Here is a 21,806-nt window from a genome sequence, read left to right on the forward strand (position 1 = left end):
GGGAGTGGGAGGAGGATTGTAGGTGGGAGCGGGAAGAGGATTGTAGGTGGGAGTGAGAGGAGGATTGTAGGTGGGAGCGGGAGGAGGATTGTAGGTGGGAGCGGGAGGATTGTAGGTGGGAGCGGGAGGAGGATTGTAGGTGGGAGCGGGAGAAGGATTGTAGGTGGGAGTGGGAGAAGGATTGTAAGTGGGAGTGGGAGAAGGATTGTAAGTGGGAGCGGGATGAGGATTGTAGGTGGGAGTGGGAGGAGGATTGTGGGTGGGAGTGAGAGGAGGTAAGGGGGCAGCACGGGAGGATTGTAGGTGGGAGTGGGAGGAGGATTGTAGGTGGGAGCGGGAGGAGGATTGTAGGTGGGAGTGGGAGAAGGATTGTAGGTGGGAGCGGGAGGAGGATTGTAGGTGGGAGCGGGAGGAGGATTGTAGGTGGGAGCGGGAGGAGGATTGTAGGTGGGAGCGGGAGGAGGATTGTAGGTCGGAGCGGGAGAAGGATTGTAGGTCGGAGCGGGAGGAGGATTGTAGGTGGGAGTGGGAGGAGGATTGTAGGTGGGAGTGGGAGGAGGATTGTAGGTGGGAGTGGGAGGAGGATTGTAGGTGGGAGTGGGAGGAGGATTGTAGGTGGGAGCGGGAGGAGGATTATAGGTGGGAGTGGGAGTAGGATTGTAGGTGGGAGCGGGAGGAGGATTGTAGGTGGGAGTGGGAGGAGGATTGTAGGTGGGAGAGGGAGGAGGATTGTAGGTGGGAGCGGGAGGAGGATTATAGGTGGGAGTGGGAGGAGGATTGTAGGTGGGAGCGGGAGGAGGATTGTAGGTGGGAGTGGGAGAAGGATTGTAGGTGGGAGTGGGAGGAGGATTGTAGGTGGGAGCGGGAGGAGGATTGTAGGTGGGAGCGGGAGGAGGATTGTAGGTGGGAGTGGGAGTAGGATTATAGGTGGGAGTGGGAGTAGTATTGTAGGTGGGAGCGGGAGTAGGATTGTAGGTGGGAGCGGGAGGAGGATTGTAGGTGGGAGTGGGAGGAGGATTGTAGGTGGGAGCGGGAGGAGGATTGTAGGTGGGAGCGGGAGGAGGATTGTAGGTGGGAGTGGGAGGAGGATTATAGGTGGGAGTGGGAGGAGGATTGTAGGTGGGAGCGGGAGGAGGATTGTAGGTGGGAGTGGGAGGAGGATTGTAGGTGGGAGCGGGAGGAGGATTGTAGGTGGGAGTGGGAGAAGGATTGTAGGTGGGAGTGGGAGGAGGATTGTAGGTGGGAGTGGAGGAGGATTGTAGGTGGGAGCGGGAGAAGGATTGTAGGTGGGAGTGGGAGAAGGATTGTAAGTGGGAGTGGGAGAAGGATTGTGGGTGGGAGTGAGAGGAGGTAAGGGGGCAGCACGGGAGGATTGTAGGTGGGAGGGGGAGGAGGATTGTAGGTGGGAGCGGGAGGAGGATTGTAGGTGGGAGTGAGAGGAGGTAAGGGGGCAGCACGGGAGGATTGTAGGTGGGAGGGGGAGGAGGATTGTAGGTGGGAGCGGGAGGAGGATTGTAGGTGGGAGTGGGAGAAGGATTGTAGGTGGGAGCGGGAGGAGGATTGTAGGTGGGAGTGGGAGGATTGTAGGTGGGAGCGGGAGGATTGTAGGTGGGAGCGGGAGGAGGATTGTAGGTGGGAGCGGGAGGAGGATTGTAGGTGGGAGCGGGAGAAGGATTGTAGGTCGGAGCGGGAGGAGGATTGTAGGTCGGAGCGGGAGGAGGATTGTAGGTGGGAGCGGGAGGAGGATTGTAGGTGGGAGCGGGAGGAGGATTGTAGGTGGGAGCGGGAGGATTGTAGGTGGGAGCGGGAGGAGGATTGTAGGTGGGAGAGGGAGGAGGATTGTAGGTGGGAGTGGGAGGAGGATTGTAGGTGGGAGCGGGAGGAGGATTATAGGTGGGAGTGGGAGTAGGATTGTAGGTGGGAGCGGGAGGAGGATTGTAGGTGGGAGTGGGAGGAGGATTGTAGGTGGGAGTGGGAGGAGGATTGTAGGTGGGAGCGGGAGGAGGATTATAGGTGGGAGTTGGAGGAGGATTGTAGGTGGGAGCGGGAGGAGGATTGTAGGTGGGAGTGGGAGGAGGATTGTAGGTGGGAGCGGGAGGAGGATTGTAGGTGGGAGCGGGAGGAGGTTTGTAGGTGGGAGTGGGAGGAGGATTGTAGGTGCGAGTGGGAGGAGGATTGTAGGTGGGAGCGGGAGGAGGATTGTAGGTGGGAGCGGGAGGAGGTTTATAGGTGGGAGCGGGAGAAGGTTTGTAGGTGGGAGCGGGAGGAGGATTGTAGGTGGGAGTGGGAGGAGGTAAGGGGGCAGCACGGGAGGATTGTAGGTGGGAGTGGGAGGAGGTAAGGGGGCAGCACGGGAGGATTTTAGGTGGGAGGAGGTAAGGGGGCAGCACGGGAGGATTGTAGGTGAGAGTGGGAGGAGGATTGTAGGTGGGAGCGGGAGGAGGATTGTAGGTGGGAGCGGGAGGAGGATTGTAGGTGAGAGTGGGAGGAGGATTGTAGGTGGGAGCGGGAGGAGGATTGTAGGTGGGAGCGGGAGGAGGTTTGTAGGTGGGAGCGGGAGAAGGATTGTAGGTGGGAGCGGGAGGAGGTTTGTAGGTGGGAGCGGGAGGAGGATTGTAGGTGGGAGTGGGAGGAGGTAAGGGGGCAGCACGGGAGGATTGTAGGTGGGAGTGGGAGGAGGTAAGGGGGCAGCACGGGAGGATTTTAGGTGGGAGGAGGTAAGGGGGCAGCACGGGAGGAGGATTGTAGGTGAGAGTGGGAGGAGGATTGTAGGTGGGAGCGGGAGGAGGATTGTAGGTGGGAGCGGGAGGAGGATTGTAGGTGGGAGCGGGAGAAGGATTGTAGGTGGGAGTGGGAGGAGGTAAGGGGGCAGCACGGGAGGATTTAAGGTGGGAGGAGGTAAGGGGGCAGCACGGGAGGAGGATTGTAGGTGAGAGTGGGAGGAGGATTGTAGGTGGGAGCGGGAGGAGGATTGTAGGTGGGAGCGGGAGGAGGATTGTAGGTGGGAGCAGGAGAAGGATTGTAGGTGGGAGTGGGAGGAGGATTGTAGGTGGGAGCGGGAGAAGGATTGTAGGTGGGAGAAGGATTGTAGGTGGGAGTGGGAGAAGGATTGTAGGTGGGAGCGGGAGGAGGATTATAGGTGGGAGCGGGAGAAGGATTGTAAGTGGGAGTGGGAGAAGGATTGTAGGTGGGAGTGAGAGGCGGTAAGGGGGCAGCATGGGAGGATTGTAGGTGAGAGTGGGAGGAGGTAAGGGGGCAGCACGGGAGGATTGTAGGTGGGAGTGGGAGGAGGATTGTAGGTGGGAGCGGGAGGAGGATTGTAGTTGGGAGTGGGAGAAGGATTGTAGGTGGGAGGAGGATTGTAGGTGGGAGCGGGAGGAGGATTGTAGGTGGGAGGAGGATTGTAGGTGGGAGCAGGAGGAGGATTGTAGGTGGGAGTGGGAGAAGGATTGTAGGTGGGAGCGGGATGAGGATTGTAGGTGGGAGGAGGATTGTAGGTGGGAGCGAGAGGAGGATTGTAGGTGGGAGCGGGAGGAGGATTGTAGTTGGGAGCGGGAGGAGGTTTGTAGGTGTGAGCGGGAGGAGGATTGTAGTTGGGAGCGGGAGGAGGATTGTAGGTGGGAGCGGGAGGAGGATTGTAGGTGTGAGCGGGAGGAGGATTGTAGGTGGGAGTGGGAGAAGGATTGTAGGTGGGAGCGGGAGGAGGATTGTAGGTGTGAGCGGGAGGAGGATTGTAGTTGGGAGCGGGAGGAGTTTTGTAGTTGGGAGCGGGAGGAGGATTGTAGGTGGGAGCGGGAGGAGGATTGTAGGTGGGAGCGGGAGAAGGATTGTAGTTGGGAGCGGGAGGAGGTTTGTAGGTGGGAGCAGGTTTGTAGGTGGGAGCGGGAGGAGGATTGTAGGTGGGAGCGGGAGAAGGGTTGTAGGTGGGAGCGGGAGAAGGATTGTAGGTGGGAGTGGGAGGAGGATTGTAGGTGGGAGCGGGAGGAGGTTTGTAGGTGGGAGTGGGAGAAGGATTGTAGGTGGGAGTGGGAGGAGGATTGTAGGTGTGAGCGGGAGGAGGATTGTAGGTGTGAGCGGGAGAAGGATTGTAGGTGTGAGCGGGAGGAGGATTGTAGGTGTGAGCGGGAGAAGGATTGTAGGTGGGAGCGGGAGGAGGATTGTAGGTGTGAGCGGGAGGAGGATTGTAGGTGTGAGCGGGAGGAGGTTTGTAGGTGGGAGTAGGAGGAGGATTGTAGGTGGGAGCGGGAGGAGGATTGTAGGTCGGAGTGGGAGGAGGATTGTAGGTGGGAGTGGGAGGATTGTAGGTGGGAGCGGGAGGAGGATTGTAGGTGGGAGCGGGAGGAGGATTGTAGGTGGGAGCGGGAGGAGGATTGTAGGTGGGAGCGGGAGGAGGATTGTAACTGGGAGCGGGAGGAGGATTGTAGGTGGGAGCGGGAGGAGGTTTGTAGGTGGGAGCGGGAGGAGGTTTGTAGGTGGGAGTGGGAGGAGGATTGTAGTTGGGAGTGGGAGGAGGATTGTAAGTGGGAGTGGGAGGAGGATTGTAGGTGGGAGCAGGAGGAGGATTGTAGGTGGGAGTGGGAGAAGGATTGTAGTTGGGAGTGGGAGAAGGATTGTAGGTGGGAGTGGGAGGAGGATTGTAGTTGGGAGTGGGAGGAGGATTGTAGGTGGGAGTGGGAGGAGGATTGTAGTTGGGAGCGGGAGTAGGATTGTAGTTGGGAGCGGGAGTAGGATTGTAGGTGGGAGCGGGAGGAGGATTGTAGGTGGGAGCGGGAGGAGGATTGTAGGTGTGAGCGGGAGGAGGATTGTAGGTGTGAGCGGGAGAAGGATTGTAGGTGGGAGCGGGAGGAGGATTGTAGGTGTGAGCGGGAGGAGGATTGTAGGTGTGAGCGGGAGGAGGTTTGTAGGTGGGAGTAGGAGGAGGATTGTAGGTGGGAGCGGGAGGAGGATTGTAGGTCGGAGTGGGAGGAGGATTGTAGGTGGGAGCGGGAGGAGGTTTGTAGGTGGGAGTGGGAGAAGGATTGTAGGTGGGAGTGGGAGGAGGATTGTAGGTGTGAGCGGGAGGAGGATTGTAGGTGTGAGCGGGAGAAGGATTGTAGGTGTGAGCGGGAGGAGGATTGTAGGTGTGAGCGGGAGAAGGATTGTAGGTGGGAGCGGGAGGAGGATTGTAGGTGTGAGCGGGAGGAGGATTGTAGGTGTGAGCGGGAGGAGGTTTGTAGGTGGGAGTAGGAGGAGGATTGTAGGTGGGAGCGGGAGGAGGATTGTAGGTCGGAGTGGGAGGAGGATTGTAGGTGGGAGTGGGAGGATTGTAGGTGGGAGCGGGAGGAGGATTGTAGGTGGGAGCGGGAGGAGGATTGTAGGTGGGAGCGGGAGGAGGATTGTAGGTGGGAGCGGGAGGAGGATTGTAGGTGGGAGCGGGAGGAGGATTGTAACTGGGAGCGGGAGGAGGATTGTAGGTGGGAGCGGGAGGAGGTTTGTAGGTGGGAGCGGGAGGAGGTTTGTAGGTGGGAGTGGGAGGAGGATTGTAGTTGGGAGTGGGAGGAGGATTGTAAGTGGGAGTGGGAGGAGGATTGTAGGTGGGAGCAGGAGGAGGATTGTAGGTGGGAGTGGGAGAAGGATTGTAGTTGGGAGTGGGAGAAGGATTGTAGGTGGGAGTGGGAGGAGGATTGTAGTTGGGAGTGGGAGGAGGATTGTAGGTGGGAGTGGGAGGAGGATTGTAGTTGGGAGCGGGAGTAGGATTGTAGTTGGGAGCGGGAGTAGGATTGTAGGTGGGAGCGGGAGGAGGATTGTAGGTGGGAGCGGGAGGAGGATTGTAGGTGTGAGCGGGAGGAGGATTGTAGGTGTGAGCGGGAGAAGGATTGTAGGTGGGAGCGGGAGGAGGATTGTAGGTGTGAGCGGGAGGAGGATTGTAGGTGTGAGCGGGAGGAGGTTTGTAGGTGGGAGTAGGAGGAGGATTGTAGGTGGGAGCGGGAGGAGGATTGTAGGTCGGAGTGGGAGGAGGATTGTAGGTGGGAGTGGGAGGATTGTAGGTGGGAGCGGGAGGAGGATTGTAGGTGGGAGCGGGAGGAGGATTGTAGGTGGGAGCGGGAGGAGGATTGTAGGTGGGAGCGGGAGGAGGTTTGTAGGTGGGAGCGGGAGGAGGTTTGTAGGTGGGAGCGGGAGGAAGTTTGTAGGTGGGAGTGGGAGGAGGATTGTAGTTGGGAGTGGGAGGAGGATTGTAAGTGGGAGTGGGAGGAGGATTGTAGGTGGGAGCGGGAGAAGGATTGTAGGTGGGAGTGGGAGTAGGATTGTAGGTGGGAGCAGGAGGAGGATTGTAGGTGGGAGCGGGAGGAGGATTGTAGGTGGGAGCGGGAGGAGGATTATAGGTGGGAGGGGGAGGAGGATTGTAGGTGGGAGCAGGAGGAGGATTGTAGGTGGGAGTGGGAGAAGGATTGTAGTTGGGAGTGGGAGAAGGATTGTAGGTGGGAGTGGGAGGAGGATTGTAGGTGGGAGCGGGAGGAGGATTGTAGTTGGGAGTGGGAGTAGGATTGTAGGTGGGAGCGGGAGGAGGATTGTAGGTGGGAGCGGGAGAAGGATTGTAGGTGGGAGTGGGAGAAGGATTGTAGGTGGGAGTGGGAGAAGGATTGTAGGTGGGAGTGGGAGGAGGATTATAGGTGGGAGTGGGAGGAGGATTGTAGGTGGGAGTGGGAGAAGGATTGTAGGTGGGAGCGGGAGGAGGATTGTAGGTGGGAGTGGGAGGAGGATTGTAGGTGGGAGAGGGAGGAGGTAAGGGGGCAGCACGGGAGGATTGTAGGTGGGAGTGGGAGGAGGTAAGGGGGCAGCACGGGAGGATTGTAGGTGGGAGTGGGAGGAGGTAAGGGGGCAGCACGGGAGGAGGATTTTAGGTGGGAGTGGGAGGAGGTAAGGGGCAGCACGGGAGGAGGATTAGAGGTGGGAGTGGGAGGAGGTAAGGGGGCAGCACGGGAGGAGGATTTTAGGTGGGAGCGGGAGGAGGATTGTAGGTGGGAGCGGGAGAAGGATTGTAGGTGGGAGTGGGAGGAGGATTGTAGGTGGGAGCGGGAGGAGGATTGTAGGTGGGAGCGGGAGGAGGATTGTAGGTCGGAGCGGGAGTAGGATTGTAGGTGGGAGCGGGAGGAGGATTGTAGGTGGGAGTGGGAGGAGGATTGTAGGTGGGAGTGGGAGTAGGATTGTAGGTGGGAGCGGGAGGAGGATTGTAGGTGGGAGTGGGAGGAGGATTGTAGGTGGGAGTGGGAGTAGGATTGTAGGTGGGAGCGGGAGGATTGTATGTGGGAGTGGGAGGAGGATTGTAGGTGGGAGCGGGAAGAGGATTGTAGGTGGGAGCGGGAGGAGGATTGTAGGTGGGAGTGGGAGGAGGATTGTAGTTGGTAGCGGGAGTAGGATTGTAGGTGGGAGCGGGAGCAGGATTGTAGGTGGGAGCGGGAGGAGGATTGTAGGTGGGAGTGGGAGGAGGATTGTAGGTGGGAGTGGGAGTAGGATTGTAGGTGGGAGCGGGAGGAGGATTGTAGGTGGGAGCGGGAGGAGTATTGTAGGTGGGAGTGGGAGAAGGATTGTAGGTGGGAGTGGGAGAAGGATTGTAGGTGGGAGTGGGAGAAGGATTGTAGGTGGGAGTGGGAGAAGGATTGTAGGTGGGAGTGGGAGAAGGATTGTAGTTGGGAGTGGGAGGAGGATTGTAGGTGGGAGTGGGAGAAGGATTGTAGTTGGGAGTGGGAGAAGGATTGTAGGTGGGAGCGGGAGAAGGATTGTAGGTGGGAGTGGGAGGAGGATTGTAGGTGGGACTGAGAGAAGGTAAGGGGGCAGCACGGGAGGATTGTAGGTGGGAGCGGGAGGAGGATTGTAGTTGGGAGTGGGAGAAGGATTGTAGGTGGGAGTGGGAGAAGGATTGTAGGTGGGAGTGAGAGGAGGTAAGGGGGCAGCACGGGAGGATTGTAGGTGGAAGTGGGAGGAGGTAAGGGGGCAGCACGGGAGGATTGTAGGTGGGAGTGGGAGGAGGTAAGGGGGCAGCACGGGAGGATTGTAGGTGGGAGTGGGAGGAGATAAGGGGGCAGCACGGGAGGAGGATTGTAGGTGGGAGCGGGAGGAGGATTGTAGGTGGGAGCGGGAGGAGGATTATAGGTGGGAGTGGGAGTAGGATTGTAGGTGGGAGCGGGAGGAGGTAAGGGGGCAGCACGGGAGGAGGATTGTAGGTGGGAGCGGGAGGAGGATTATAGGTGGGAGCGGGAGGAGGATTGTAGGTGGGAGTGGGAGGAGGATTGTAGGTGGGAGTGGGAGAAGGATTGTAGGTGGGAGTGGGAGGAGGTAAGGGGGCAGCACGGGAGGATTGTAGGTGGGAGTGGGAGGAGGTAAGGGGGCAGCACGGGAGGATTGTAGGTGGGAGTGGGAGGAGGTAAGGGGGCAGCACGGGAGGATTGTAGGTGGGAGTGGGAGGAGGTAAGGGGGCAGCACGGGAGGATTGTAGGTGGGAGTGGGAGGAGGTAAGGGGGCAGCACGGGAGGATTGTAGGTGGGAGTGGGAGGAGGTAAGGGGGCAGCACGGGAGGATTGTAGGTGGGAGTGGGAGGAGGTAAGGGGGCAGCACGGGAGGATTGTAGGTGGGAGTGGGAGGAGGTAAGGGGGCAGCACGGGAGGAGGATTGTAGGTGGGAGTGGGAGGAGGTAAGGGGGCAGCACGGGAGGATTGTAGGTGGGAGTGGGAGGAGGTAAGGGGGCAGCACGGGAGGAGGATTGTAGGTGGGAGTGGGAGGAGGTAAGGGGGCAGCACGGGAGGAGTATTGTAGGTGGGAGCGGGAGGAGGTAAGGGGGCAGCACGGGAGGAGGATTGTAGGTGGGAGCGGGAGGAGGATTATAGGTGGGAGCGGGAGGAGGATTGTAGGTGGGAGTGGGAGAAGGATTGTAGGTGGGAGTGGGAGGAGGATTGTAGGTGGGAGCGGGAGGAGGATTATAGGTGGGAGTGGGAGTAGGATTATAGGTGGGAGTGGGAGTAGGATTGTAGGTGGGAGCGGGAGGAGGATTGTAGGTGGGAGTGGGAGGAGGATTGTAGGTGGGAGCGGGAGGAGGATTGTAGGTGGGAGCGGGAGGAGGATTGTAGGTGGGAGTGGGAGGAGGATTATAGGTGGGAGTGGGAGGAGGATTGTAGGTGGGAGTGGGAGGAGGATTGTAGGTGGGAGTGGGAGGAGGATTGTAGGTGGGAGCGGGAGGAGGATTATAGGTGGGAGTGGGAGAAGGATTGTAGGTGGGAGTGGGAGGATTGTAGGTGAGAGCGGGAGGAGAATTGTAGGTGGGAGCGGGAGGATTGTAGGTGGGAGCGGGAGGAGGATTGTAGGTGGGAGCGGGAGAAGGATTGTAGGTGGGAGTGGGAGAAGGATTGTAAGTGGGAGTGGGAGAAGGATTGTGGGTGGGAGTGAGAGGAGGTAATGGGGCAGCACGGGAGGATTGTAGGTGGGAGTGGGAGGAGGATTGTAGGTGGGAGCGGGAGGAGGATTGTAGGTGGGAGTGGGAGAAGGATTGTAGGTGGGAACGGGAGGAGGATTGTAGGTGGGAGCGGGAGGAGGATTGTAGGTGGGAGCGGGAAAAGGATTGTAGGTCGGAGCGGGAGGAGGATTGTAGGTCGGAGCGGGAGGAGGATTGTAGGTTTGAGCGGGAGGAGGATTGTAGGTGGGAGTGGGAGGAGGATTGTAGGTGGGAGTGGGAGGAGGTAAGGGGGCAGCACGGGAGGAGGATTGTAGGTGGGAGCGGGAGGAGGTAAGGGGGCAGCACGGGAGGAGGATTGTAGGTGGGAGCGGGAGGAGGATTATAGGTGGGAGCGGGAGGAGGATTGTAGGTGGGAGTGGGAGAAGGATTGTAGGTGGGAGCGGGAGAAGGATTGTAGGTGGGAGCGGGAGGATTGTAGGTGGGAGCGGGAGAAGGATTGTAGGTGGGAGCGGGAGGAGGTAAGGGGGCATCACGGGAGGAGGATTGTAGGTGGGAGCGGGAGGAGGTAAGGGGGCAGCACGGGAGGAGGATTGTAGGTGGGAGCGGGAGGAGGATTATAGGTGGGAGCGGGAGGAGGATTGTAGGTGGGAGTGGGAGAAGGATTGTAGGTGGGAGCGGGAGGAGGATTGTAGGTCGGAGCGGGAGGAGGATTGTAGGTGGGAGCGGGAGGAGGATTGTAGGTGGGAGCGGGAGGAGGATTGTAGGTGGGAGTGGGAGGAGGATTGTAGGTGGGAGTGGGAGGAGGATTGTAGGTGGGAGCGGGAGGAGGATTATAGGTGGGAGTGGGAGTAGGATTATAGGTGGGAGTGGGAGTAGGATTGTAGGTGGGAGCGGGAGGAGGATTGTAGGTGGGAGTGGAAGGAGGATTGTAGGTGGGAGCGGGAGGAGGATTGTAGGTGGGAGTGGGAGGAGGATTATAGGTGGGAGTGGGAGGAGGATTGTAGGTGGGAGCGGGAGGAGGATTGTAGGTGGGAGTGGGAGGATTGTAGGTGGGAGCAGGAGGAGGATTGTAGGTGGGAGTGGGAGAAGGATTGTAGGTGGGAGTGGGAGGAGGATTGTAGGTGAGAGCGGGAGGAGAATTGTAGGTGGGAGCGGGAGGATTGTAGGTGGGAGCGGGAGGATTGTAGGTGGGAGCGGGAGAAGGATTGTAGGTGGGAGTGGGAGAAGGATTGTAAGAGGGAGTGGGAGAAGGATTGTAAGTGGGAGTGGGAGAAGGATTGTGGATGGGAGTGAGAGGAGGTAAGGGGGCAGCACGGGAGGATTGTAGGTGGGAGTGGGAGGAGGATTGTAGGTGGGAGCGGGAGGAGGATTGTAGGTGGGAGTGGGAGAAGGATTGTAGGTGGGAGCGGGAGGAGGATTGTAGGTGGGAGCGGGAGAAGGATTGTAGGTCGGAGCGGGAGGAGGATTGTAGGTCGGAGCGGGAGGAGGATTGTAGGTGGGAGCGGGAGGAGGATTGTAGGTGGGAGCGGGCGGAGGATTGTAGGTGGGAGTGGGAGGAGGATTGTAGGTGGGAGTGGGAGGAGGATTGTAGGTGGGAGCGGGAGGAGGATTGTAGGTGGGAGTGGGAGGAGGATTGTAGGTGGGAGCGGGAGGAGGATTGTAGGTGGGAGTGGGAGAAGGATTGTAGGTGGGAGTGGGAGAAGGATTGTAGGTGGGAGTGGGAGGAGGATTGTAGGTGGGAGCGGGAGGAGGATTGTAGGTGGGAGTGGGAGTAGGATTATAGGTGGGAGTGGGAGTAGGATTGTAGGTGGGAGCGGGAGGAGGATTGTAGGTGGGAGTGGGAGGAGGATTGTAGGTGGGAGCGGGAGGAGGATTGTAGGTGGGAGGAGGATTATAGGTGGGAGCGGGAGGAGGATTGTAGGTGGGAGCGGGAGGAGGATTGTAGGTGGGAGTGGGAGGAGGATTGTAGGTGGGAGCGGGAGGAGGATTGTAGGTGGGAGTGGGAGGAGGATTGTAGGTGAGAGCGGGAGGAGAATTGTAGGTGGGAGCGGGAGGATTGTAGGTGGGAGCGGGAGGAGGATTGTAGGTGGGAGCGGGAGAAGGATTGTAGGTGGGAGTGGGAGAAGGATTGTAAGTGGGAGTGGGAGAAGGATTGTGGGTGGGAGTGAGAGGAGGTAAGGGGGCAGCACGGGAGGATTGTAGGTGGGAGTGGGAGGAGGATTGTAGGTGGGAGCGGGAGGAGGATTGTAGGTGGGAGTGGGAGAAGGATTGTAGGTGGGAGCGGGAGGAGGATTGTAGGTGGGAGCGGGAGGAGGATTGTAGGTGGGAGTGGGAGGAGGATTGTAGGTGTGAGCGGGAGGAGGATTGTAGGTGTTAGCGGGAGAAGGATTGTAGGTGGGAGCGGGAGGAGGATTGTAGGTGTGAGCGGGAGGAGGATTGTAGGTGTGAGCGGGAGGAGGTTTGTAGGTGGGAGTAGGAGGAGGATTGTAGGTGGGAGCGGGAGGAGGATTGTAGGTCAGAGTGGGAGGAGGATTGTAGGTGGGAGTGGGAGGATTGTAGGTGGGAGCGGGAGGAGGATTGTAGGTGGGAGCGGGAGGAGGATTGTAGGTGGGAGCGGGAGGAGGATTGTAGGTGGGAGCGGGAGGAGGATTGTAGGTGGGAGCGGGAGGAGGTTTGTAGGTGGGAGCGGGAGGAGGTTTGTAGGTGGGAGTGGGAGGAGGATTGTAGTTGGGAGTGGGAGGAGGATTGTAAGTGGGAGTGGGAGGAGGATTGTAGGCGGGAGCGGGAGGAGGATTGTAGGTGGGAGTGGGAGAAGGATTGTAGGTGGGAGTGGGAGGAGGATTGTAGGTGGGAGCGGGAGGAGGATTGTAGTTGGGAGCGGGAGGAGGATTGTAGGTGTGAGCGGGAGGAGGATTGTAGTTGGGAGCGGGAGGAGGTTTGTAGTTGGGAGCGGGAGGAGGATTGTAGGTGGGAGCGGGAGAAGGATTGTAGTTGGGAGCTGGAGGAGGATTGTAGGTGGGAGCAGGTTTGTAGGTGGGAGTGGGAGGAGGATTGTAGGTGGGAGCGGGAGGAGGATTGTAGGTGGGAGCGGGAGGAGGTTTGTAGGTGGGAGTGGGAGGAGGATTGTAGGTGCGAGTGGGAGGAGGATTGTAGGTGGGAGCGGGAGGATTGTAGGTGGGAGCGGGAGGAGGTTTGTAGGTGGGAGTAGGAGGAGGATTGTAGGTGGGAGCGGGAGGAGGATTGTAGGTCAGAGTGGGAGGAGGATTGTAGGTGGGAGTGGGAGGATTGTAGGTGGGAGCGGGAGGAGGATTGTAGGTGGGAGCGGGAGGAGGATTGTAGGTGGGAGCGGGAGGAGGATTGTAGGTGGGAGCGGGAGGAGGATTGTAGGTGGGAGCGGGAGGAGGTTTGTAGGTGGGAGCGGGAGGAGGATTGTAGGTGGGAGTGGGAGGAGGATTGTAGGTGGGAGCGGGAGGAGGATTGTAGGTGGGAGTGGGAGGAGGATTGTAGGTGAGAGCGGGAGGAGAATTGTAGGTGGGAGCGGGAGGATTGTAGGTGGGAGCGGGAGGAGGATTGTAGGTGGGAGCGGGAGAAGGATTGTAGGTGGGAGTGGGAGAAGGATTGTAAGTGGGAGTGGGAGAAGGATTGTGGGTGGGAGTGAGAGGAGGTAAGGGGGCAGCACGGGAGGATTGTAGGTGGGAGTGGGAGGAGGATTGTAGGTGGGAGCGGGAGGAGGATTGTAGGTGGGAGTGGGAGAAGGATTGTAGGTGGGAGCGGGAGGAGGATTGTAGGTGGGAGCGGGAGGAGGATTGTAGGTGGGAGTGGGAGGAGGATTGTAGGTGTGAGCGGGAGGAGGATTGTAGGTGTTAGCGGGAGAAGGATTGTAGGTGGGAGCGGGAGGAGGATTGTAGGTGTGAGCGGGAGGAGGATTGTAGGTGTGAGCGGGAGGAGGTTTGTAGGTGGGAGTAGGAGGAGGATTGTAGGTGGGAGCGGGAGGAGGATTGTAGGTCAGAGTGGGAGGAGGATTGTAGGTGGGAGTGGGAGGATTGTAGGTGGGAGCGGGAGGAGGATTGTAGGTGGGAGCGGGAGGAGGATTGTAGGTGGGAGCGGGAGGAGGATTGTAGGTGGGAGCGGGAGGAGGATTGTAGGTGGGAGCGGGAGGAGGTTTGTAGGTGGGAGCGGGAGGAGGTTTGTAGGTGGGAGTGGGAGGAGGATTGTAGTTGGGAGTGGGAGGAGGATTGTAAGTGGGAGTGGGAGGAGGATTGTAGGCGGGAGCGGGAGGAGGATTGTAGGTGGGAGTGGGAGAAGGATTGTAGGTGGGAGTGGGAGGAGGATTGTAGGTGGGAGCGGGAGGAGGATTGTAGTTGGGAGCGGGAGGAGGATTGTAGGTGTGAGCGGGAGGAGGATTGTAGTTGGGAGCGGGAGGAGGTTTGTAGTTGGGAGCGGGAGGAGGATTGTAGGTGGGAGCGGGAGAAGGATTGTAGTTGGGAGCTGGAGGAGGATTGTAGGTGGGAGCAGGTTTGTAGGTGGGAGTGGGAGGAGGATTGTAGGTGGGAGCGGGAGGAGGATTGTAGGTGGGAGCGGGAGGAGGTTTGTAGGTGGGAGTGGGAGGAGGATTGTAGGTGCGAGTGGGAGGAGGATTGTAGGTGGGAGCGGGAGGATTGTAGGTGGGAGCGGGAGGAGGTTTGTAGGTGGGAGCGGGAGAAGGTTTGTAGGTGGGAGCGGGAGGAGGATTGTAGGTTGGAGTGGGAGGAGGTAAGGGGGCAGCACGGGAGGATTGTAGGTGGGAGTGGGAGGAGGTAAGGGGGCAGCACGGGAGGATTTTAGGTGGGAGGAGGTAAGGGGGCAGCACGGGAGGAGGATTGTAGGTGAGAGTGGGAGGAGGATTGTAGGTGGGAGCGGGAGGAGGATTGTAGGTGGGAGCGGGAGGAGGATTGTAGGTGAGAGTGGGAGGAGGATTGTAGGTGGGAGCGGGAGGAGGATTGTAGGTGGGAGCGGGAGGTTTGTAGGTGGGAGCGGGAGAAGGATTGTAGGTGGGAGCGGGAGGAGGTTTGTAGGTGGGAGCGGGAGGAGGATTGTAGGTGGGAGTGGGAGGAGGTAAGGGGGCAGCACGGGAGGATTGTAGGTGGGAGTGGGAGGAGGTAAGGGGGCAGCACGGGAGGATTTTAGGTGGGAGGAGGTAAGGGGGCAGCACGGGAGGAGGATTGTAGGTGAGAGTGGGAGGAGGATTGTAGGTGGGAGCGGGAGGAGGATTGTAGGTGGGAGCGGGAGGAGGTTTGTAGGTGGGAGCAGGAGAAGGATTGTAGGTGGGAGTGGGAGGAGGATTGTAGGTGGGAGCGGGAGAAGGATTGTAGGTGGGAGTGGGAGGAGGTAAGGGGGCAGCACGGGAGGATTTTAGGTGGGAGGAGGTAAGGGGGCAGCACGGGAGGAGGATTGTAGGTGAGAGTGGGAGGAGGATTGTAGGTGGGAGCGGGAGGAGGATTGTAGGTGGGAGCGGGAGGAGGATTGTAGGTGGGAGCAGGAGAAGGATTGTAGGTGGGAGTGGGAGGAGGATTGTAGGTGGGAGCGGGAGAAGGATTGTAGGTGGGAGTGGGAGAAGGATTGTAGGTGGGAGCGGGAGGAGGATTATAGGTGGGAGCGGGAGAAAGATTGTAAGTGGGAGTGGGAGAAGGATTGTAGGTGGGAGTGAGAGGAGGTAAGGGGGCAGCATGGGAGGATTGTAGGTGAGAGTGGGAGGAGGTAAGGGGGCAGCACGGGAGGATTGTAGGTGGGAGTGGGAGGAGGATTGTAGGTGGGAGCGGGAGGAGGATTTTAGTTGGGAGTGGGAGAAGGATTGTAGGTGGGAGGAGGATTGTAGGTGGGAGCGGGAGGAGGATTGTAGGTGGGAGGAGGATTGTAGGTGGGAGCAGGAGGAGGATTGTAAGTGGGAGTGGGAGAAGGATTGTAGGTGGGAGCAGGAGGAGGATTGTAGGTGGGAGCGGGAGGAGGATTGTAGGTGTGAGCGGGAGGAGGATTGTAGGTGGGAGCGGGAGAAGGATTGTAGGTGGGAGCGGGAGGAGGATTGTAGGTGTGAGCGGGAGGAGGATTGTAGGTGTGAGCGGGAGGAGGATTGTAGTTGGGAGCGGGAGGAGGTTTGTAGTTGGGAGCGGGAGGAGGATTGTAGGTGGGAGCGGGAGGAGGATTCTAGGTGGGAGCGGGAGAAGGATTGTAGTTGGGAGCGGGAGGAGGTTTGTAGGTGGGAGCAGGTTTGTAGGTGGGAGCGGGAGGAGGATTGTAGGTGGGAGCGGGAGAAGGGTTGTAGGTGGGAGCGGGAGAAGGATTGTAGGTGGGAGTGGGAGGAGGATTGAAGGTGGGAGCGGGAGGAGGTTTGTAGGTGGGAGCGGGAGGAGGATTGTAGGTGGGAGTGGGAGGAGGATTGTAGGTGTGAGCGGGAGGAGGATTGTAGGTGGGAGCGGGAGGAGGATTGTAGGTGTGAGTGGGAGGAGGATTGTAGGTGGGAGCGGGAGGAGGATTGTAGGTGGGAGTGGGAGGAGGATTGTAGGTGTGAGCGGGAGGAGGATTGTAGGTGTGAGCGGGAGAAGGATTGTAGGTGGGAGCGGGAGGAGGATTGTAGGTGTGAGCGATAGGAGGATTGTAGGTGTGAGCGGGAGGAGGTTTGTAGGTGGGAGTAGGAGGAGGATTGTAGGTGGGAGCGGGAGGAGGATTGTAGGTCGGAGTGGGAGGAGGATTGTAGGTGGGAGTGGGAGGATTGTAGGTGGGAGCGGGAGGAGGATTGTAGGTGGGAGCGGGAGGAGGATTGTAGGTGGGAGCGGGAGGAGGATTGTAGGTGGGAGCGGGAGGAGGATTGTAGGTGGGAGCGGGAGGAGGTTTGTAGGTGGGAGCGGGAGGAGGTTTGTAGGTGGGAGTGGGAGGAGGATTGTAGTTGGGAGTGGGAGGAGGATTGTAAGTGGGAGTGGGAGGAGGATTGTAGGTGGGAGCGGGAGGTTTGTAGGTGGGAGCGGGAGGAGGTTTGTAGGTGGGAGCGGGAGGAGGATTGTAGGTGGGAGCGGGAGGAGGATTGTAGGTGGGAGTGGGAGGAGGATTGTAGGTGGAAGCGGGAGAAGGATTGTAGGTGGGAGTGGGAGAAGGATTGTAGGTGGGAGTGGGAGAAGGATTGTAGGTGTGAGCGGGAGATGATAATTCCTTTTTTGAGATAACTGAATTTCTCATTTCAATTCACAAGGGTTTTTTTTTTTTTTAACATGAATTTGGTAAACTTTATAAATTCAGAAAACATACACATAATATCATGGTTCAGTAGCAGCTGTGAGGAGCCCTGTGGCAGGTGCACTAAAATCCACTTTTTATTACCAGAAACAAATGTTTTTTTTTGTTTTGTTTTTTTTAAATAAAAGCAGAAATGTAATGTTGGAAATACAAAAGTGGTATCCAAGATTTAAAAAAAAAAAAAAGTAGTGGTACTCTGGGTGTGAAAGTAATCTGTACCCCAAAATACCATCACGCCAACCGCGTCCTGAAAATATGCTTCATTTAAATTCTGCAAAGTCCTTGCTTGTTTACTGCATCATAAATACATCTGCTATTCATTTGCACATATGGGCCTGTCCCTGTCTCCTAATAATGTTTCAGAACAAATAGAAGTGTTGATCTTTCCAATGCAACTTTCACCAAACAATGTGGAATAACCAGTTATGTAAATCAGCCTCACCAGTGATATGAATAGTATACATATACAGTATGCATCCCAGGCAGATCAGCAACTAGTTTCTCGTCTCCCACAGCAGTCACATGATATCTCTGGTTGGTTCTCAAATATTAGGGACCTTATTTTATATTGTCCTAAGCTAGTGATTGCCAATAGGAGATTCGAGAGGTATCCCCTAGGGGTTCACCCCCCAAAAAAGTGAAACTTCTTTGTCTTGTGTCACTGCTTTGTCACAGAAATTGTATTTGTCATGGTGATGTGTTTAATTAAAACTCAAAACACCATTTCAGTGCCAAAACGCAAAGACGCGTGTTTTAGCTATTTGCACTTCTATATTTATTGTAACTGTGAATTCCTTTTGTGTGCGTGTGTCAGTGTGTGCGTGTGTGCGTGTGTGCGTGTGTGCGTGTGTGCGTGTGTGCGTGTGTCAGTGTGTATGTCTGTGTGTCTCTGTGTGTGTCAGTCAGCTTCCTACAAGGCATTGCATCCACAGCAGCAAAGCATTGTGGGTCGTGACTTTGGATGCTCCACCCAGCGAGCTGCAGTTTGAGGCCTTATTAAGCGCGCGGAACGTCAGCGAGTATCAGGACACTATGCTGCCTGGGATCAGGCGCAGTTTTGTTTGCAATACTTTGAGTACAGGCAGTCCTCGGTTATCCGACACAATGTGTTACTTAAAATGGCGTTGGATAGCGAAACGTTGTAAAGCGAAACCCATTTTCCCACAGGAAATGAAAGGTTCCGTTCCTGAAGACATTTTTAACACTAAAATACACCAAATATTTTATGCAGGCAATAAGATATGCAGCACACACATAAAGTATAGTGTATATACTGTATTATATATAACATAATAAATAATATATTATATAGTAGAATATATTATATATATATACGCTCTTACGACGCTTTGCAACGCTGTTTATGTGTATGTGTATATATATATACACAAATACACACCGTTACCAAACGTCGTAAGAGCGTTGGATAAGCCGTTTTGGCGTTGTAAAATGAATATAGGTATGCATTGCATAGCGTTGGATAAGCCATTCGTTGTAAAGCGAAGCGTTGTAAAACGAGGAATGCCTGTAGGCAATAAGATGAATTCATTACAAGGTCGCAGAGTGGGGGGGGGGGGAGCCTCTGTCCTAAGCTGCCGATCAGGACGTTTTCAGCCAAAGTCCCCGTGGATTCGCGGCGGATAGCGGCCTGCGCGGCTGCTCCGGGCGGTGCAGTATCGCCCCCCTGCAAGTTACAGGATGTCAGTGAGGGGCTGGGGTTCATGGACAGTTACTTAAAGAGGTAATCCCAGGGGGCGGGTTGTTTGGCGAATGTAATGTTTTAATATACAGGGTTGAAGCAGGGGGTTTCGGGGACCCCTCACTCCCGGAAATACTTACCAGCGAGTCAGGAGCTGCTCTCCTCAGCAAGCACAGGCACAAGATGTCTGCTGCTCAGAGAGCTCAGGCCCTGCCGACCAATAGGAAGCTGGGACATCATCGGGGCTTCCTATTGGCCCATGTGACATGGGAGCTGCAAACCTGAAATTACAGCCAGCTGAGCCAGAGCAGCTACCGGCACCTACTTCAGAGGCAAGTATCTCCGGAAGTAGGGGGTCCCCAGAGCTGGAATTAACCGCTGTGACCCTGCAGCAAGCTTAAGCCTATAGGGAACTAAGTTAAAATTGGTTTTGAAGCAAAAGGTGACAGTGTGTGTCCATTTGCATGTCATTTCCCAGAATCCCTTGCTGCAGTGGAAGTGCTGTGTGATAGTGGCGAAAGGCGGGGTTGCAGACCTGTCTAAGACATTTTGCTATGTATATATACATATATACATATATACATACATATATATATATATATATATATATATATATATATATATATATATATATAACAAAAGGGGACAGTGCGGGCTCCATAGTGTGAAATAATAAATAAACCTGTACTATTTCACACTATGGAGCCCGCGCTGTCCCTTTTTGTTTTATAGAAGAATCGTGGAAGGTGGTTGTTTCCTGTGGATAGCTGCTTGGGTGTTGCAGTGTTTTTTATTTACTTTTTCAGGTTTTTTTTTGCATCTTTCTGCCTTATTCCTTGTGTTTTTTCCTAGTGTTTCCCATTTCTATCCTCTTTCCTTGTTGTCATACAGTATATGTTGTTTGTTTGTTTGTTTAGGTTGAGTAATAGTGTGTATATTATCAGCTACTATACTTCTCTCTCATCTATATCTATACCCAGTTCCAATACCTATCAACAGGCACTGTGATGTGGTGTGGGTGTGGGTGTGGGTGTGGGTGTGGGTGTGTAACAAAATAGGAAGCGCTCTAACTAAATAAAGTCCAAACTTGAAAAAAGGGTAGATATGGTGCCGCGTGAAGAGTCGAAATTGTTCCCAATTCCCAGCAGCAATAGATGTCCAAAATAATCAGCGCACCTCGTTTCATAGGAAGAAAAGAAGAAAAAGAGCACAATAGTGAAGCAAGTTCACCACACAGTGCTTTTAGCTATAAATGGTGAGATATGCACTTACATTTCAGTGCCTGTTACAGGCATGTAATGGTATCTTTAAGCGTCCTCACCACCATGAAGTCATCACACTTTTAAAAGAACTGATTTTTCAAAATTCTGTTTTATGTAAAACTAGCTGATATACCCGGCGTTGACCGGAGGCCGTGAGGGGGGGGCGTGAAAGGCAAGGGGGGGGGGCGTGAAAGGCAGGGGGGGGGTGTGAAAGGCAGGGGGGTCGTGAAAGGCAGGGGGGGGGGTGAAAGGCAGGGGGGGCGTGAAAGGCAGGGGGGGGGCGTGAAAGGCAGGGGGGGCGTGAAAGGCAGGGGGGGCGTGAAAGGCAGGGGGGGCGTGAAAGGCAGGGGGGGCGTGAAAGGCAGGGGGGGGCGTGAAAGGCAGGGGGGGGCGTGAAAGGCAGGGGGGGCGTGAAAGGCAGGGGGGGGGCGTGAAAGGCAGGGGGGGCGTGAAAGGCAGGGGGGGGGCGTGAAAGGCAGGGGGGGCGTGAAAGGCAGGGGGGGCGTGAAAGGCAGGGGGGGCGTGAAAGGCAGGGGGGGCGTGAAAGGCAGGGGGGGCGTGAAAGGCAGGGGGGCGTGAAAGGCAGGGGGGGGCGTGAAAGGCAGGGGGGGCGTGAATGGCAGGGGGTGCGACACACACACACACACAGAGTGTCACACACACACAGTGTCACACACACACACAGTGACACACACACACACACACGTCACCTAGAGCGACACACACGCGACACCTACCTCTACTTCCGGCCGCCGCCATCTTCTCACTCGGCGCCGCAAGGGAAGAAGGGGGTCCTTCCGGGCGCGCCACCATCTTAGGCGCCGCGAGGGAGGAAGGGGGTCCGCTGCCTGTTCCCCCGCCGGGGATGGAGATGAGCGGAGCGCCGGGAGAGGTGAGCGGAGGGAGACGTGAGCGGAGGGAGGGAGACGTGAGCGGAGGAAGGGGAGAGATGAGCGCCGGGAGGGAGAGATGAGCGGCGGACCTCTACTGGCGCCGCGAGGGAGGAAGGGGGGGGAGAGATCCGGGAGGGAGAGATGAGCGCCGGACCTCTACTGGCGCCGCGAGGGAGGACGGGGGGGGGAGAGATCCGGGAGGGGAGAGATGAGCGCCGGGAGGGGAGAGATGAGCGGCGGACCTATACTGTCGCCGCGAGGGAGGAAGGGGGGGGAGAGATCCGGGAGGGGAGAGATGAGGGGAGGGAGAGATGAGCGCCGGAGAGAGAGGTGTGTGTGTGTGTGTGTGTGGCGCGAGCCGAGGGGGAAGAGAGTGGCAGTTGGGTGACGTCACACACAGCAATCTGATTGGCCAGAGGCTGAGGACCAATCAGATTCACCGCAGATAGCACTAACCTCACTAACCATTCGATTTTATATATTAAGATAGCAGGAATATGATTTCACACAACAAATTTAAAACATGGGCACAGACCAGTTCATGATGTTCCGCAACCTCCGATGTCCGCGACAGTCACTTGCCGAACTGATCGGCGTTCTATGTCACTTCCGGTTCCTGGTGCTTCAATGAAACTGGTCCTCCCGACAACCCTACGCGTTTCAACGGTGATCCGTCTTCTGTGTGTGTGTGTGTGTGTGTGTGTGTGTGTGTGTGTGTGTGTGTGTGTGTGTGTGTGTGTGTGTGTGTGTGTGTGTGTGTGTGTGTGTGTGTGTATAAAAAGAAGGGGGAAGGAGCGCAAACAACCAATAGAAATATAAAATATATCAATTTAATTGAAAAAATATATATATATTTTTTTAATTATATATATATATATATATATATATATATATACACATACACACACACATACACACACACACACACCTGGGATTGCTCCTTTAAGGCCATATTACTAAGCAACGCTAATCACCTTTACTTGAATGTGTTATAAAAGTTGCCTTATTGTTTGCACTTAACAGTTTTGCTGCCAGAGAGTTAATGGCAAATCTAAACTGATGGTATAGGTTAAATCAGCGGTGCGCAAACTTGGGGGCGTGCCCCAAGGGGGGCGGGAGATTTTGCTGGGGGTTGGGGGGAGGCGCTGGCGGTTACAGAGGCCCCGTGCTCTTCCCCACGGCATTTAAATTAAATGCTGCGGGAGGCGTGAGGCCTCTGTAACTCACTTACCTGCTGCCAGCCGGGTCTTCGGCGGCGCGTTGCC

General features: G+C 56.5%; 1 protein-coding gene across 4 annotated transcripts in view; it reads right to left on the minus strand.

Moving 5' to 3' along the window:
* The window catches only part of LOC142472303 (macrophage mannose receptor 1-like), a 244,922-nt gene extending 223,776 nt beyond the window's left edge, over positions 1–21,146 (minus strand). For 2 of the 4 annotated variants that reach the window (XM_075579317.1, XM_075579314.1), the window contains exon 1: positions 18,527–18,597. The gene's annotated coding sequence lies outside the window, so the exon portion shown is untranslated. Of the gene's footprint in view, positions 1–18,526; positions 18,598–20,385; positions 20,916–21,076 lie in introns of those variants that run through there. The other 2 variants (XM_075579316.1, XM_075579315.1) reach the window with 2 other exon arrangements.
* Positions 21,147–21,806: the final 660 nt, after the last annotated feature.

This window comes from Ascaphus truei, chromosome 21 (genome assembly GCF_040206685.1).
Source record: "Ascaphus truei isolate aAscTru1 chromosome 21, aAscTru1.hap1, whole genome shotgun sequence".
Lineage (NCBI taxonomy): Eukaryota > Metazoa > Chordata > Amphibia > Anura > Ascaphidae > Ascaphus > Ascaphus truei.